Source organism: Dipodomys spectabilis, unplaced genomic scaffold, assembly GCF_019054845.1.
Source record: "Dipodomys spectabilis isolate Male_0828 unplaced genomic scaffold, ASM1905484v1 ptg000352l, whole genome shotgun sequence".
NCBI classification, from domain to species: Eukaryota; Metazoa; Chordata; class Mammalia; order Rodentia; family Heteromyidae; genus Dipodomys; species Dipodomys spectabilis.
In genome coordinates, this window is record NW_024871029.1 from 573005 (window position 1) to 590156 (window position 17152).

Genomic DNA, 17152 nt, shown 5'->3' on the forward strand with positions numbered 1-17152 from the left:
GAATGGGGGACCTACTGCCCGGCAAATACCAGTAACTGGTCCTGTATTTGTGGGAGGGAATTTAAAGGCTACTGGATCACAAGTTTGACTCCAGGCTATTCGGTATTGCCAAATCAAGGCCTGCCAGTGCTTTATCTAGCCCCAGACTCTTTCAGGACTTGAAGGAGGGTGGGAATAAATGTACACAAATGCCAAGGAGAGGAAAGGGAAAACAGGCTGCCGATGGTTAGCATTTTTTGTGATCTTCTCCACAGTGTGCTTAGGGCCTTATTTGACTTATCTAGGGTACACCTGGTAGGTTTCAGGGGACGGGTTGGTGGGTACGAGGGGCCCCTCCCTTCCTCCTTCTTGTCTTCTTCTTCCTCCTCCTTTTCCTTTACCTCCATCAATATCAAGGAGGCCATGGACACCCACTGGATTACCACTGGGGAAAGGCCTAGCGCCATGCTGCAGCCAGTTCAACCATAGGAGTACAGGCACAGCAGGGAGCCCTTTGCCAGGATCAGGAATCCCTGGGGAAGAGGGAATGGATGAGGTGCAGGGAATAGGGAGCTTTAGAGATAACTGGCATTCACAGTAATGGAATGAGATTTAGGGCTTTGGGTCCCATCCTAGAAAAATTCGGTTTGTGGTGACCTCTGGCACAGATCTGACATCACTGCCCTTGAATAGATGGATCTTCTCTAGACATACAATGGACAAGGGTCTTATATCTAAAATATACTTGGAGCTCAAAAACTTAAATCTCCCAACAACAAATACTCAAAAAAACAACTACCCAATAAAACAGTGGGCCAAAGACTAAGAGATAAACTTCTCTGAAGAGCAAATAAGAAAGGCCAATAGACACATGAAGAAATGCTCAACCTGTACTCATTAACTTGCTCATGTAACTGTAACCCCTCTGTACAATATTTTTACAATAAAAATGTACAAAGGAAAGAGTAATCAGATGAGGCCTCAAAGCTGAACACATTAGACACTTTTATAAGCTTTTCTGATATTTAGGAGAAATGTAAAAAAATAACATTCAACCCTTACCTTTTATATTTGTTTGATTTTAAATCTATGTATGTATAGATTGATGATAGATAGATAGATAGAAAGATAGATAGATAGTCCATATGTAACTCAAAAAAGCAGCACTTGCAATTTTAATTGTTTTTATTTTGTAATTAAAGGATGTTCAATGCCGAAAATATCACAAATCTCACGTTATGATAGCGCTGTAAAAATACATCACTTGTAATATTTCTCCAGAAAATGGTAAACTATTGCCATTTATCATATATTAGAGTGAATACCATTATACTGTGTGATAGATTATTAATTATTGTGCCATCAAAATACTGAGAAAATAACAAATACAGGTCATATAAGGAAATAAATATTCACAAAAGGAGAGAAAAAATATGTAGTACTTCACTATTTGCATTTTATAGATTGTGCCTCTTAACCTCATTATCTGAAGTTTAACTTTTAAAATGTCAATAGCTAATATGTCTTCTTATTAAAATCGACATGAAATATTCGATCTTTTTTCATTTATTTATTTATTTATTCATTTATTTATTTATTTTTTGAGTCACAGAGCTTGAATTCTGGGCCTGGGTACTGTCCTTGAGCTCTTTTGCTCAAGGTTAACACACTACCACTTCTTTTTTTTTTGTTTTAATTGTGAAAATAGTGTACAGAGGGGTTACAATTGCATGGGCAAGATAATGAGTACATTTCTTATCAAGCATTGTAGCCTTCTCCTTTGTTTCCCCTTCCCATTCCATCCTATTGTCCCCCCCCCTCCCCACTCAATCATCCCCGCCACCCTCTACCAAAGTGGTAAAGTTCGTTTTCGACATAACGACTTGTACATTGTTGCAATGGGTCCACCTCAGAAAGAATGACATTGCCCCATTTGTTAGGAAATGGAAAGGCTTGGAAAATATTATATTAAGTGAAGTAAGCCAGGCCCAAAGAAACATAGGTCCCATGGTTTCCCTTATTTGCAATATCTAGTATATGTCTGAGTCAAAGAGAAAAGGTCAGATAAGGTGATGTTAGGGAAATGAACCCTAAGATATGTACTCAAATGTTCTTTTTTTCTACTTTCATGAAATTGTTTCTAACACATTTATAAGATTATTTATTTGTTGATTTGTATGTCCCTCCCACACAGTAAAACCCCTGCTTTCACTGTATTTGATGTCGGTATAATTTGTGGAGGGGAGGGGGGAAATATTTGATCTTCTCTCTGGCGACAGCTTATATCAAATTCTCTGAGCCTCGAAAAAGTTCAAAATCTTTTGCACTTACAAATCTGTAATTTTTTTCTAAAAATAGGAAGTTTCAGATAGCAAGAGAAGGCTATGAGGGTGCTCCTTGAAGAATCACCTAAGATGTGAAAATTAACCTGGCAAAAGTAGGGTCTGTAGGTGTTGTAATAGTTAAAAGAAGTTTAAAAGGCAAAATTGAGGAAGGAAGTGGTCACTTGAGTGTAAAATAATCTTTGACTTATACTAAGGGAATGATAGGAAAAAATCCATAATTATCTTGTTCTTGAGAAAGATAAAAGAAATACAAGTAAAAACAACCTTTAGATTCCACCTCACCCAAGATAGATTGGTTAGAATCAAGAACTCTAATAACAACAGACGTTGAAAAGGGATGTGGCCAGAAGGGAATTCTACTGCATTGTCCGTGGGAGTGTAAACTTGTTAAACTACTTTAGAAAGCATTATGGAGGTTCCTCAAAAGACTCCCCATAGAATTCCTCTAAGACCTAGCAATCACACTTTGGGGCATTTACCCAAATGATCACAACCAAGACTGTACTAAAGCTATCAGCACAAATAGGTTTATTGCAACAGTATTTACCATAGCTAAGATATGAAACCAACACAGATGCCCCTCAGTAGATGAGTGGATCAAGAAAATGTCTCTCTCTCTCTCACACCCACTCACCCCCCCCAACTCCCCCCACACAGAGGAATTCTTTCCCTCCATCAGAAAGAATAGTATCACCCCATTTGTTTGGAAATGGAAAGACTCATAAAAAATATATTAATTCAAGTAGCCAGGCCTACAGAAAAATAGGCCCTATGGTTTCCCTGATTTGAAATTTAGTATATGTCTGGGACAAGCAGAAAAGTTCAAAAGCTATGAACATATGACCATATGAGATACTGTTAAGCAAAATGAACTCGAAAATAGGGACACAAGTGTATTTTTGTTCTTGCTTGCTACTGTTTCTCGCGTATTTGTAATGTACCATGTGCTTTTTTTGTTTCTTTGTATGTTCCTCCCCCACAGTATAACCCCTGTTCTCACCATATTCGATGCCAGTGCCCTGCATTTTGTATATACATTTCCATAATTTGGGGAAGGGAAGGCACAAAACAAAATATTTAAATAAAGATACAGGTTGACCCTTTGTAACAATGAGATATACAAGACAATATGTAGAAAAACATACAATTTTTTGGGGGGTGGGGAATGCAGTTTTGGAGGTTGGAGCGAAGGGGAAAACAAAGGGGGTGCAACAATACTTTATAGGAAATACACTCATTACTGTGCTCATGTAACTGTAACCCCTCTATACATTATTTTTCCATAAAATACCAATTAAAAAAAGTAAATAAGATAAAGTAACTTTCACAAGAAGATCACTGTATAAAGGTTAAGTATCATCTGTGTTGTCATTTCAACCAACATTTTAAAGCCCTTTTTGGAGATTAAAAAAATACAAATGAGTGGGTTTCACCATTGATGAATAATGAAATCAGCTTCTGTGATTTTTTTCAACATCCATTGGTGATTTTGTAGGCAAACCAAATTTGATAACCAGCTGTTAGAAAAATTGCTTTACATGATTCACTTTTTGTCATGGTAGTTCTCAATGTGGCCTCATCACCTCAAGAGAGCCGATCTTGAGGAGTGATGATTTGTTCCATAACTGCCTTAATTTGACATTAATATGTTGATAAGTTTTTAACTTGTTCTTGGTTTAAGGCTGGCTTAAATTACATCAGTTGAGAGTAGTAAGTCAGGACACTTAGCCTAGTTTAAATAAAGAATAAATGAGTTGAAGAGAGGTTTGACGTTAGCTGCTAGTGATTGCAAGTCATTATTTCACCAATATTGTTAAGAGTTACACAAACAAGTTATTATCTCCATAGTTTCAAAACTGTGATGAATTTTAAACAGAAATTTGTGTAAGAAATTTATTTTAAAAATATTAAAAGCTACTGTTTACCACTGCTATGTTGCCATTTCTATGTGAATACTAAAGATTTAGGACTTGAGCTTAAAATTGATCATTTTACGGTTATTAAAAATGCAAAATCAATCACCTAACTAGTAAAAATTCACATAATATGTAACACATTTGCAATCTAAGCTGGATATTACTCAAAAATCTTAGTACTTCCAAATATTGGCAGCGGATACTAACATGTTTTAAAAAGGAGGCCTAACAAAGATTTTTCAGTAAAATTTGGAATAATACTGTTATGTCTAGAGGCTACAATACTACTAAAAGTAAGCAAAAATTGTACTTTATTCACAACTTTAATTTTTGTAGTTTCTATTATTTACAGTTAACAGTGTTCCAAAATAACTAAATTGATAATCCTACAAACAAAAAAATCATGTTAGAAATCATGTAGTATTCTGACTAAAGCAAGAGAGTTTGGCCCATCTCTATGGATCCTGCTCTAGATGTGAACCATTACTTTTTTCAACATTATAATGCAATATATACTACAATCTGCTAGTCACTTAGCAATCATATCAGTGTCTGTGTTCATATCACTGCTACTATACTTAATCGTGATCCAAAAATGAGTATGATACTCTTAATGGCATCAAACAAAATGTAATTACTATAAAGGAAAAAGTGAAATATCTTGACATAGTAAAAAAGAAAAACAAACATATTCTAAAGTTGCTAAATTCCATGGCAAGAAGGAGTCTTCTGCATGTGTTTATCTGAAGAAAGAAAAATAAAATTCTTGCAAGAGTTTTGCATAGTACTAAGGTTATAAGCATAGCATAAAGGTGGATAGTTAAAAGAACAAAGACATCAAACTTTTGGGAAGACATAATCAGAGTTGAATGAAACCTTGAGTTAATGGGTTATACCAATATAAAAAATCAGACATTCTCCCTACTTCTCTTCAAAGGCACCTTTGTATCTAACAAATACACACCAACTATGAACCCAGCTACTATATGCAAAACATGAGGAACCCATCTTCAGCCCAGTTAAAGCTTTTTAATCTTAACAAGTTCTTTTTCAACAAATAATCTAAACATGCTTTTCTAGCCTTTAATCTCAGTTATGTGGGAAGTATAAGTGGGAGAATCATAATCCTTGAAAGCCTGAGCAAATAGTGTGAGCCCTTGTAAAGTTAATCTAAACTGATGTGGCTGAAGTTACAGAGAGTATAAGAGAGTATAAGGCCCTGAATTCAAACACTTAGTCAGTAAATACATGTAATTCAAACACATATATACCCACATATGCAACATATATTATACATACTATATATTTGAAGAATAAAACATATATTTATGTATATATGTATATATTTATGCAAATAAAAGAACCATTAGTAAAGACCAATAAGTTTGAAGAAGAGAGATCAAATTCATGCAACTTTTATTACAATGTTTATTTGTTCTATTTACTATTAGTCACTATTGCTAATCTCACAGTATGGATATTTATTGTGTGTATTAAGGGAAAATAAAACATTTGATGTAAGCCAAAAGACTCTATACCTACTAAAGGATCCGATCATTGAAAAGTTATCGGATCATGAAATTCTGGCCGAATCAGGGTATTAATCCATAAATGGATTGATAATTTGATGGAACTTTTGGGAGATGATGGAAAGAGGTAAAGAAAATATGTCTCAGGATTTTCTCAAAGGGAATTTCTTCTCTCACTTTCCTTCGGCCTCCCTTTCTCTTCCTTTCCTTCTCCTTCACTCTCTCCCTCTTTCTCTTCCTCTTTCTACTTCCTCTCTGTTCTATATGTGTGAAGTTCGGCACTCCTAACCCTTCTGTCATTTTTTTTTTTTTTTTTTGCTTCACTGCACATCTACTCTGGAAAGGTATGCACTTACTGACAATGCAACAGTAACTTCTGAAGCTATGAGCCAAAATAAATCTTTTCTACAATTAAACTGTTTCTCAAAAGTATTTCTCACAGTAATGAAAATTCTGAAGAATACAGTAGAAGTTGGGTACCTGACTTGTATGTATCTATAATAAGTCTTGGAATGTTTCTCCCAGAGATGAAGTATCATATAGGAAATTATTGGTAGATAAGCATAGCTAGAGAACATGTGACTTTGTACATAGCTAAAACAAGAAGATAGACTCATAAGAACATTGTCATTACAGTACTAATAGTATATTACAGCCAGGTGCCAGTGGCTCAAGCCTGTAATCTTAGCTACTCAGGAGGCTGAGATCTAGGGATTGGAGTTGGAAGCCAGCCAGGCAAGAAAAAACTGTGACTCTCTTATCTACAATAAATCATAGTAAGAGCCAGATGTGGTGCTATAGTTCAAGCAGTAGAACACTAGCCTTGTGCACAAAAGCTCAAGAATAGTGCCCAAGACCAACGGGCAAGCACTAGAATAAGTTATCAAAGCATCAGTCAATCAATGAAAAAAAGTTTATTCCGTAAGGCAGAGTCATTAGCTTTATAGATATCTTAATTAATAGCTTTTTAGAAGTAAAACTGTGAAAGCAATGCATAAAATGATGAAATTGGTAAAAATTAATTGGGAAGATAGCAAAAATACTCCAAAAGTACATCTGACACACTTTACATGTAGGAATGGCAAAGTAAGAAAGCTGACTCCATATTTCTGGCTTGTATCTGAACGCATTATAGACTGAAATTTCAAGTCAACATAAAGCAAGCCACTTGCCTATAAACCTACATCTTCAGGAGGCAGAGGCCTTGAGGTTCTTGTATCTAAGCTAGTTGGAGCAAAACAATTCTGTGAGATTTCCTTTCAATTAAGTAATAAAATGTCAGATTGGAGGTATATTTCAAGGGGTAGAATTGCAGCTGTAAGACCCAGGAGCCCTGAGTCTATGCCCTGGCACACCCCAAAGAGAGAAGAACAAATACCGCACAAGCTGGGTGCCGGTGGCACACGCCTATAATCCTAGCAACTAAGGAGGCTGAGATCTGAGGATTGCTGTTCAAAGTCAGCCCGGGCAGGAAAGTCCGTGAAAATCTTGTTTCAAATAAAGCACCAGAAAACCAGAAGTGGCGCTGTACTCAAAGGGTAGAGCGCTAGCCTTGAGCTGAAGAACAAGGGACAGTGCTCAAGCCAAGATTTCAAGGCCCATGACTGAACTCCCCCCCCCAAAAAAATATCCTATAAATCACAGACTGATAAAACTATCAGGGTTTTGGAACAAAATGAATTCTGAATTTACAGAATTTGAGGAACATGTGGCATATCTGGTTCAACTTATAAATGAATGTTTGAAAATATGTATCTGGAACTCATGTGAAAGCAGCCTGCCAGCATAGTAACTTTAAGATACTAGCAACAGCCAAACTTGATTACATGGATTTAACACTAAGTAGAATTATTGTACAGCACATGCATATTTATCATAGTTAAATATTGTATCATCTAATTTTACTCATATTTTACATTCTGTTTTGTGGTTGTTTTAGGTGACTATATGGATGTTTGAACTCAGGGCCTCATATTAACTTAATTTTTTGTTGCTAAGCCTTGTCATTCTTTCCCTTGGATCACACTTGCCTGCTTGCCTGCCTGCCTGCCTTCCTTCCTTTCTTCCCTCCCTCTCTTTCTTCCTCTTTTTCTCTCTTTTTTATTTCTCTCTTTTTTCTCTTTGTCATTCTTTCATTCATACTTTTTTCTTTTCACTCATACTTTCTATTTTTCTTTCTTTTTGTTCTTTCTTCCTTTCATTCTTTCTTTCTTCCTCTTTTTTCTTTCCTTCTTTCACTTTTCTAAGTACCTCATTTGATTGCTCGAACTGGATACTTGATGCTTAGCTCTCAAGCTCAAAAGTAGCTAGACCTACAGGTGTAAGCCACTGGTACCTGACTTACCTTCTTTATTAATCGGAAGCTATTCAGTGTCTCCCAACGGAAAGTTTCTTCCCAGTGATCCTGATGTGTACAGATATATCTACTTGTACAAGTTCTTAGGAAAAGGGAACAATAATGATTAGCTTGTGTTATACTAAACCAACAGGGCTCAGGTAAATTAATTTTTCTAGACATCAAGCTGCTTGTATGAGGGCCAGTCTTTTCTTTGCTCAAAACAGGAAGTTAGCGAAGATGTGGGGAATGAGAAGGAAAAGATTCTAGGAATTATAATGTGGCTTATTTAAGAGAAGTTATACACCTAAGAGGAATAATGGATACCTAGATTTGGGAATTAAAGTGTTCATGAATATAAAAATTAAAATAATAGAAAAATTGGGAGTAAGATTTCAAAAAATATTGTAAGGATGATGAACAGGGTATTTACAGTTACATAAGTAAGGTAATGTGTACGTGTCTTTTTTTTTTTTTACTGTTGCCCCATCATTTTTCTTGATTACTTCTTCCTACTCCCCTCTCACCCATATTGTAAAGTTCACTCCAACATCGTGTTTAGTGGATATCATTGTTGAATTAGTTCCTTCTTTGTCCAGGTGTTTCTGTGATTCCCTTTTCCTAGGATAGTAGGATTGAAATATCCTATATTTGAGGTAGAATTTTACAAGAAAGCACTGAAACAAACATAGGACAATAATTTATATGGACCAAAAAGATACACACTGCTTTGCAGTTCATGCTAAGGAAAATGAAGCAGGAAGCATTAGTAACTCAAAATTTAAATATAGAAAATCTTGATGAAGATTATGGATAGAGAAACTGGATTCCGAAGAATAGGAAACTCATGATAAACTACACAGTTAATAGGCTTACTATTGACAGGAGATATGGGATAAAATTTCTAACTGAAGACCAAAATGGATGAGCTACCAATGGATTCATAGCTTGGAAGAAGGGAAGTTTAGGAGTGAGTTCCTAAGTGTGGATTATTTTTTGAATTTTGGATAAATGCTTTATTAATTTACTAGAACTTCCAAAAGAGTAGGCTATAAGCTGGATATTTAGTCTTAAGAAAGATTAAGAACAAATATGTAGCTTAAAAAACTGAAATATATTGTCTCATAGTTTGGCAGCCTATAAAGCTGAGATGACAAGACTGACAGAATCATGCTGTCTCTAAAGGTGAAAAAAAGCATCAATTATTACCTTCTCTCAGCTTCTTAGGCCTGTGATTTAGGGCAGTATAAATTCAATCTTTATAGGACATCCTATAGGACAACCTTTATAGGACTCTTTGAGTGCGGTTTTACTGTTGCTTACTGTTGTTATTTACTGTTTTTAATGTTTTTACTACTTATTGGGTTTAAGGACTACATAATTCTAGTATAACCTCATATCAACTAATTTCGAATTGCAGTTGAGATTATAGTCAAGAATATCAGTTTTTAGGATTCATTGTGTGAATATCGGTGCTTACTCAACAACAAACATGTGCTGAATAATGGATGTGAGAGGTATAAAAAGATACAGAAAATAGGACAAGAAATTCACATGTCTTTTTTGTTTGTTTGTTTGTTTGTTCTTTGCTTTTTAGTCAGTGCATCAAATAAATCCTAAGTAGGAATAACCCAGCAGTTTTTTATACTCCCTTCTTTGGACATATATATTTAGCTAGGCAATAACATGAGATTTCAAGTCGTTCCACCATCTTGATGATGCACATCTCTATCACATAAAGATGTACATCTTTACATACATTCGAAGGGAGAAAACTGCACTAAAATGAGTACATTTAAGAGAAGTGGACAAATATAGCACAATGAAAATCATATACATAACAAGTGTGTCATGTGTGGAGGGAAAGTATGCAGTGATATGAGCAATGACAAGAAAAAGCATGAAAATATATGACAACATTAAAATTATCTTCAGGCATACAGGAACAAAATAATGGCATCAGCTGAGATAAATAGGTGTGAGTTAGACTGAGGAGCAATTGGACTTTAAATATCTAATAACCAGTGGCTGGGAAAGCTAAATACTAAAGTAACACTGCATGGTACTAAATAGGAAAAAAAAGCCCCTATTTCCAGGTAACTTTCATTTCAAGGGCTGCTTTCATCCAGCAAGAGGCACATTTTTTCTAGGCCATGAGTCCTAGGCACATCATCTCTAATAAAAATCTTGTACAGATAAATTTCTTACACTTGTTTTATATCTAATACATTCCCAACAAAATCTACTATGAGTCTTTATTACTTGGATCCTGGATTTAATATACCGTATGAAGTTTAACTTCAGTAATTTAGGATGTAAATTGTCTTTCCTTGGGGAAGCTTGTGTTCCTTTCTAAAATATTCTTTCATAGCTTCTTAGATCTCAGATCAGCTACCTCATTTCCTCAGTATCACCTGTGCAAGAATTCAAGGGTCATTTATCATTTATTTAAACTTTTATATATAATGAGCAAAGGATGAAAATATTTACTATCTGCCTTCCAGTAGCCTAGTCCACAAATTTATTTAAAACATAATCATCAATATATTTAGCAGTAATGGTTTAATTTTTACACTTCTTGCCTTAATAAACAGTGGAAGTAAATTTTGACTATTTTTAATGATTATCCCATGATAATGATTACCCTCATGGCTTACATGAGCACTATAATCTTATGTGAGATGTCTTTAAAGTGCTGTAGCTCATGAGCCTGTCAATCACTATCTTCTAGCAGATTTCCTTTTAAGAAACTTACTTATTAGCTTGAAGCTAATTGCTTATGCCTGCAACCTGAGCTATTCTGGAAAATGAGATCTGCAGGAGTTTTTACTCAAACCTAGTTCAAGCAGAAAAGTTTTCCAAATTTTAATTAACCAGCAAAAAAGAAAGAAACAGAAACAGAAAAATACTGGCAAAAATAAACAGGCTGGAGAACATCAACTTTTATTAGGTAAGTTGAGCATATGTACAACATTCAGGCAAAAATAAATAAATGAAAGGCCAGTACTTAGTTTGAGTACAGGTATAAAGGAAGGTTTTTATTTCAAGATCTAATGTCCTCAACTTCTTTCATCTTCCTATCACAACTGAAATCGTACAAACGACATTTGATATTTGCTAATAGAAAAATAATGGACCAGTATCCAGAAACCAACAGTAATTTAGAAAAGTTTGGGTTAGAATTTTATCAAAAGGATTCTGTGGGAGGGTCAGGGTATTGATGAAAATATTATGGATTGTCTTAAAGTACAAATATGCTGGAAATAGTTTATGGGTTGAGGGCTTTGAAAATGACATTTTCCAAATACCTTGTTCATAAACAGAAGTTATCAGTAAATTCTGAGACATATAAAAATCACTAAACTTTAGTTCTTTTATTTTTCTTTTTGTTCCAACTCTAGGCTTGAACTCAGGATCTGGGCAACGTCCCTGAGCTTTATCCACTCAAACACATTCCTCTTCCACTTGAACCATACCTTTAATTCTAGCATTATTAGCTTATACTTATAGATAAACTCCTTAGAAATTACCTGGGTCATCCTGGCTTTGAACTGCAATCTCTCAGATCACAGCCTCCCGAATAACTAGGATTCCAGTCATGATCCATAGGTCTATTTTTATTCATGCTTTTCAACTTCTGAAAAAAATGATATGGCATTTGCCAGAATTTAATATTGTAATTATTTTGAAAGACTAATGTTTTAGAAAGACTAAGAATCGCAGTGTTGTTTCACTGTGCTCCTTAAACTCATTTCTGTCTAGAAAAATACTTAAGTTTCTGGGTCCTACCTTTTCAGGATTCTGATTGAGTAGTGCTTCAGTGAGACCCAGAAACAAGATTTGGCATGTATTCTATGTGGATATGGTGAATGACCAAGTGCAAGAACACAAGAGGGAAAATCAATCAAGAATTTCTACATTATCAGTGATGACTATGGGAATTAAAAATAGGGCAGTAAACAATTTAAAGATATAATAATAATAGAAAAAGATTGGTATAACTAATCAAATAGTTATACGATTATATGATAAGAGGTTCATCATTATTTTTCTTTATTTATTAGAGAAATTAAAATTAAAATGGCAATCAGATTGTATTATTAACTCATTAAAATATTTTGGAGAAATGATAAATTTTCATTGCTGCCTAGGATATGAAAAATATCTGTACTCTTGTAATGTAGGGAGGAATGTAATAACATGTACTTGGTTATTAGCTTTTTCTTTCAAAACCTGAAAGTACTCTGTCCAGAAAACAAGAGGTGGAAACAATGATCAATATGAAATGTACTCATTACTTTACACCTGCCCCTCTGTACAGCATCTTTATGATAAAATTTTAAAAAGTCTTCTGAAATCTAATTTATGACAATGATATAAGAGATATTTTCTTTGAAATAACAAATTTGCAAGTGACTGTTTAGCGCAATCCTAATAGTGCCAAAACAAAAATGTAAATATTCCTTCAGCCAATTTTTCAGGGTGAAAAATCTGGTACTGTGGAATGCTACTGATTGAGCAACAGAAGACAGTGGACTGTCATTGCACACAGGAAATTACAAATCCATTACGCTGTGTGTGAAACCACAATCGGTTATACATGTACTTATAATTTTATATATAAAACTAACATATTGAATTTACATATAGTTATTTTCATAGGGCATTTTAGAAAAGGGAAAACTGTAGAGATAGAGATGAGATCAGAGATGTAGATGTTGGAGGCATTGACAATCATAATAGTGATAAAATACAACAAAAACCTTTGTGAATTTGTTGGCAAAGTAATTTCTATATACTCTAATGCCTTTTGATGTGTTCTTTAATTTAAACAAAAATGGGGGGTTACATATACAGCATATTTTTAAATGATGTCCAGGCAAAATATCCCATCTCCATTTTTTAAGGTCAAACTTTGTTTTTTGTTGATGGGTTGGACTGGCACTAGTTGATTAGAACTTAAGAAATAATTATTTACTGAATGCATGAGTGATTAAAAGAATTTTAAAAACTTATGAATTTATAATTTGTTAAGGTCTTTGGTATAATTAATGATAAATTGAGATATAATCCACTCAATTATATTCAACAGAGTAGAATAAAGAATCAAAATAAAGAAATAATTGCCAGCAAGTTAAATCTACTTAATTCAGAACTCCTGAAACAGAAATCTACACTTAATGATCAAAAGTATAGATTTTAGATGATATGAATATAATCACTCTTGTTGAATGCTCCTAGTATATTATACATGTATTAAAGGTAATATCTGACATTTTACTGGGTACTGACAACAATATACCTTTTAACAGCATTACTTAACACAAATGCTTTTTATTTTATTAATGTAACAAACAGAAATGATTCTATTCTGCTACTCTGTCAGTAGGTAATGGTTAGTACTACAAAGGAATAAATGGATATGAGTAATTTAGATGAGAGCCTTGTGTGTGTGTGACTGTGTGTGTGTGTGTGTGTGTGTGAATGGGTGTATGTATGTATGTGTGTATGTGATTAAATATATAGGGCAATTATAATTAGTAAAAATAAAAGGAATGACAGCTTTCCACATAATTAACCTGCACTATTGGGAAAATGAGAAATCTCAGTAGATCTTAATGACATTTAGAAAGTGAAAGGATGGATTGGACAGTTTTCTGGATAATTTTTATTCCAAAAATCTCATTTGTACCTCAGCAATGGATATATGAGTTCACTGACCACTCCTCTATAGGAAAATGTGCTCACATGTTCAGATATATGTAATTCATACTGTGCTCAGAATGCAAACTCCTGTCTGTTTCAGCTGAGGAAGGGTGAAATTTTGCTATCTGATGTAGAATAAAAAATCTTAACTCACTGGTAGAAGTGAATAGATCATATGCCTTAGCACCCATAAAACTCATACTTGCTGTCAACTTAAGAAATTTGGGCTTGGTACTCATGTTTCTCTTCCCTGTCATACAAGAAAGGCAATTATTCTCATAACAGAGACAAGATTGTGCCATGAGAAAAAATATGAAATATGACCCACTCCTGACCTCAACAGAACCAGAAACTACATACTAAAAAGCAAAATCGTAATTTTTTTTGGTAAAATTGGTCAAGATATAACATAGGCTTAAGATAAAGCTGGACGATTATCTTCAATTTCCAGAAAACAAGAATTTAAATATAGAGGTTTGAATTAAAATTCAATCACAGAATAGGATTCTTTCTAATTCCTACCAAAATATAATTCTTTCCAAGTCTTTCCATTTTTTAACAAATAGGGCATTCTTTCTGATGGAGGCATAGAATTCAATTGCATATATACACCACATTTTCTTGGTCCATTCATCTACTGAGGGGCATCTGAGTTGGTTCCATATCTTAGCTATGGTAAATAATACTGCAGTAAACATAGTTGTGCTGGTACCTTTAGTATTGTCTTGTTTGTGTTCATTTGGGAAAATGACCAAAAATGGGATTGTTGGGTGAAAGGGGAGCTCTATGTGGCGGCTTCTGAGGAAACGACATACTACTTTCCAATGTGGTTGAACAAGTTTACATTCCCACAACAATGCAGTTGAGTTCCCTTCTGTCCACATCCCCTCCAGCATCTATTGTTATTAGAGTTCTTGATTATAGCCATTCTAACAGGGGTGAGTTGGTATCTCAATGTTGGTATCACATTTCTTATAAGAGTTCTTGAATATAGCTATTCGAACAGGTGTGAGTTGGTATCTCAATGTTGCAGTTCTATTATCGCTAAGGAGGTTAGGAATTTATTCATTTGTTTATTGGCCATCCTTCTTTCCTCTCCAGACAAGTTTCTCTTTAAGTCTTTAGCCCACTTATTTATTGGACAGTTGTTTCTTTGAGAATTTATTGCTGGGGGATTTAATTTTTTGAATTCCAGGTATATTTTAGATATCAGACCCTTGTCCGTTTTATGCCGAGTGAAGATCTTCTCCAAATCTGTGGGCTTTCTATAGCTATGTCCTTTGCCATGCAGAAGCTCTGAAATTTCATTTACTTCCAATACCTATGAATTAACTTAAAGAAGTGATGGTTCTCTACAATGAAAACTTTTAAAAACCTGAAAAATGAAATTGAAACAGAATTTAGAAAGTGACAAAAACTCCCAAGCTCCTGGATTGGAAAGACCAACATCGTTAAAATGGCAATATTTCCCAAGGCTACCTACAAATTCAATTTGATACCTATCAAAATTCCAACCTCATTCTTCAAGGAAATAGAAGAGGCAATCCAAAAATTCATATGGAACAATAAAAGACCCCGAATAGCAAAAGAGCTCTTCAACGGAAAGAACACTGCTGGAGGAATATCAATACCAAATTTCAAACTCTACTACAAAGCTATAGTAAACAAAACAGCTTGGTACTGGCACAAGAACACACCTCAGGACCAATGGAATATAATTGAAAACCCAGAAATGCACCACAGACCTATAAACCTCTACTCTTCAATAATGGAACTAAAAAAATAGAATAGAAGAAAGACAGCCTCTTCAGTAAATGGTGCTGGCAAAATTGGTTAATCACCTGTAGAAAACTAACCTTAGATCCTGTGCCAGAATCAACTCCAAATGGATCAAGACCTTGGTGTCAAAGTAGACACTCTGAAAACATTGCTGGATGGAATATGAGAAATTCTAGGTCTCCTTTGCACAGACTGAAATTTTCTTTAAAAAGTCCCAGTGACAGAAGAAATGAAAGAAAGGTTGGACAATGCGAAATTTTAGTGTGAGCGATTCTAAGATTGAACTTAACCTTTCAGAGAACAGCATTCCTCATTACTATTTTCATCTATGTGAAGTCTTCCCCTCAATTATACAGGAGAAATAACAAACTAAAAATATATGAAATTCAAATCTATCAAATTCATATTAGAATTGTTAGAAATTCAATTTCAAGAAAATGAAGTAAAGAATAACATGAAGAGCAAGAAAGACACAGCTAAGAACATTACCTATGAATGGTTTAAAATGTGGAAAATAAGCTGCACATTGGGGACTCACATATCTATTCTGAGCTACTCAGAAGGCTAAAATGTGCAGATTGAGAGTTGTAGCCAGCCTGAGCTGAAAACATCATGAGACTTCTATCACCGAGTAAGCAGCAAAAATCCAGAAGTCCTAGTGTGGCTCAGTGGTATGGGATTCTAGTCGTAGGAAAAAGCCAAGCAAGAAGCCCCCAAGTGCGAAGCCCAGGGGTCAAGCTCCAGTACTAAATCCACTATACAGTATAAATAAAAATAAATAAATAAATAAATGTGTTTTGAATATAGCATTACCTAATTTATATTATAATTACCAATAATTGATATATTATACATAATTTATATATCTTACCAATATCTGTAATATAATTGTGACAAATCAAAAGCTATGAGAAATAATCATTCAAGGCTAATAATAAGCTGATGGTTAATGTTAAAAAGAGATGAGGATTAAACTCACAGTTGATACCTATGCTATCCTTCATGTAGAATATGTTGGACAACTACACGTTGGCACTATCTAGTCTACAAAGATCTTTAGTTGTAGTCTTTTAGACAGAGTATCATAAAATCAGGGAATTGCTTTGCTAAATCCTTTTCAGGTGAATTAACAACAATAACAGAAAAAATAATTTATAGAATTAGCTCTGTTCAGTAGTAGAAGTTTCATGTAAAGATTATTCAGAATATCAAGCCAATGATTGAGTTAAGCTAAAGGCTTGCAAAGTTCATTTTAATAAATATTACGATAAAATATATATAACCTTAACAAACTAATAATACTGTAAAATAAATACATATAACAATAACAGGTGTTTCAAATTGATATAATTAACTTTATAAGGGAAAACAGATCATAGATTATGCAAGTCATTATTAAAAATATTTCTTTGTTGATTTCTTTTAGTTTGTTTTAAAAACTCATTTTAGATTTTATTCATTGCATTTTAACTTCATGTTGATAAAACATTGAGATAACTTAATTTGTCTAAGATTGGTCACATATTCTCAAAAATATGAATCATCTAGTAAGCATTCATTATA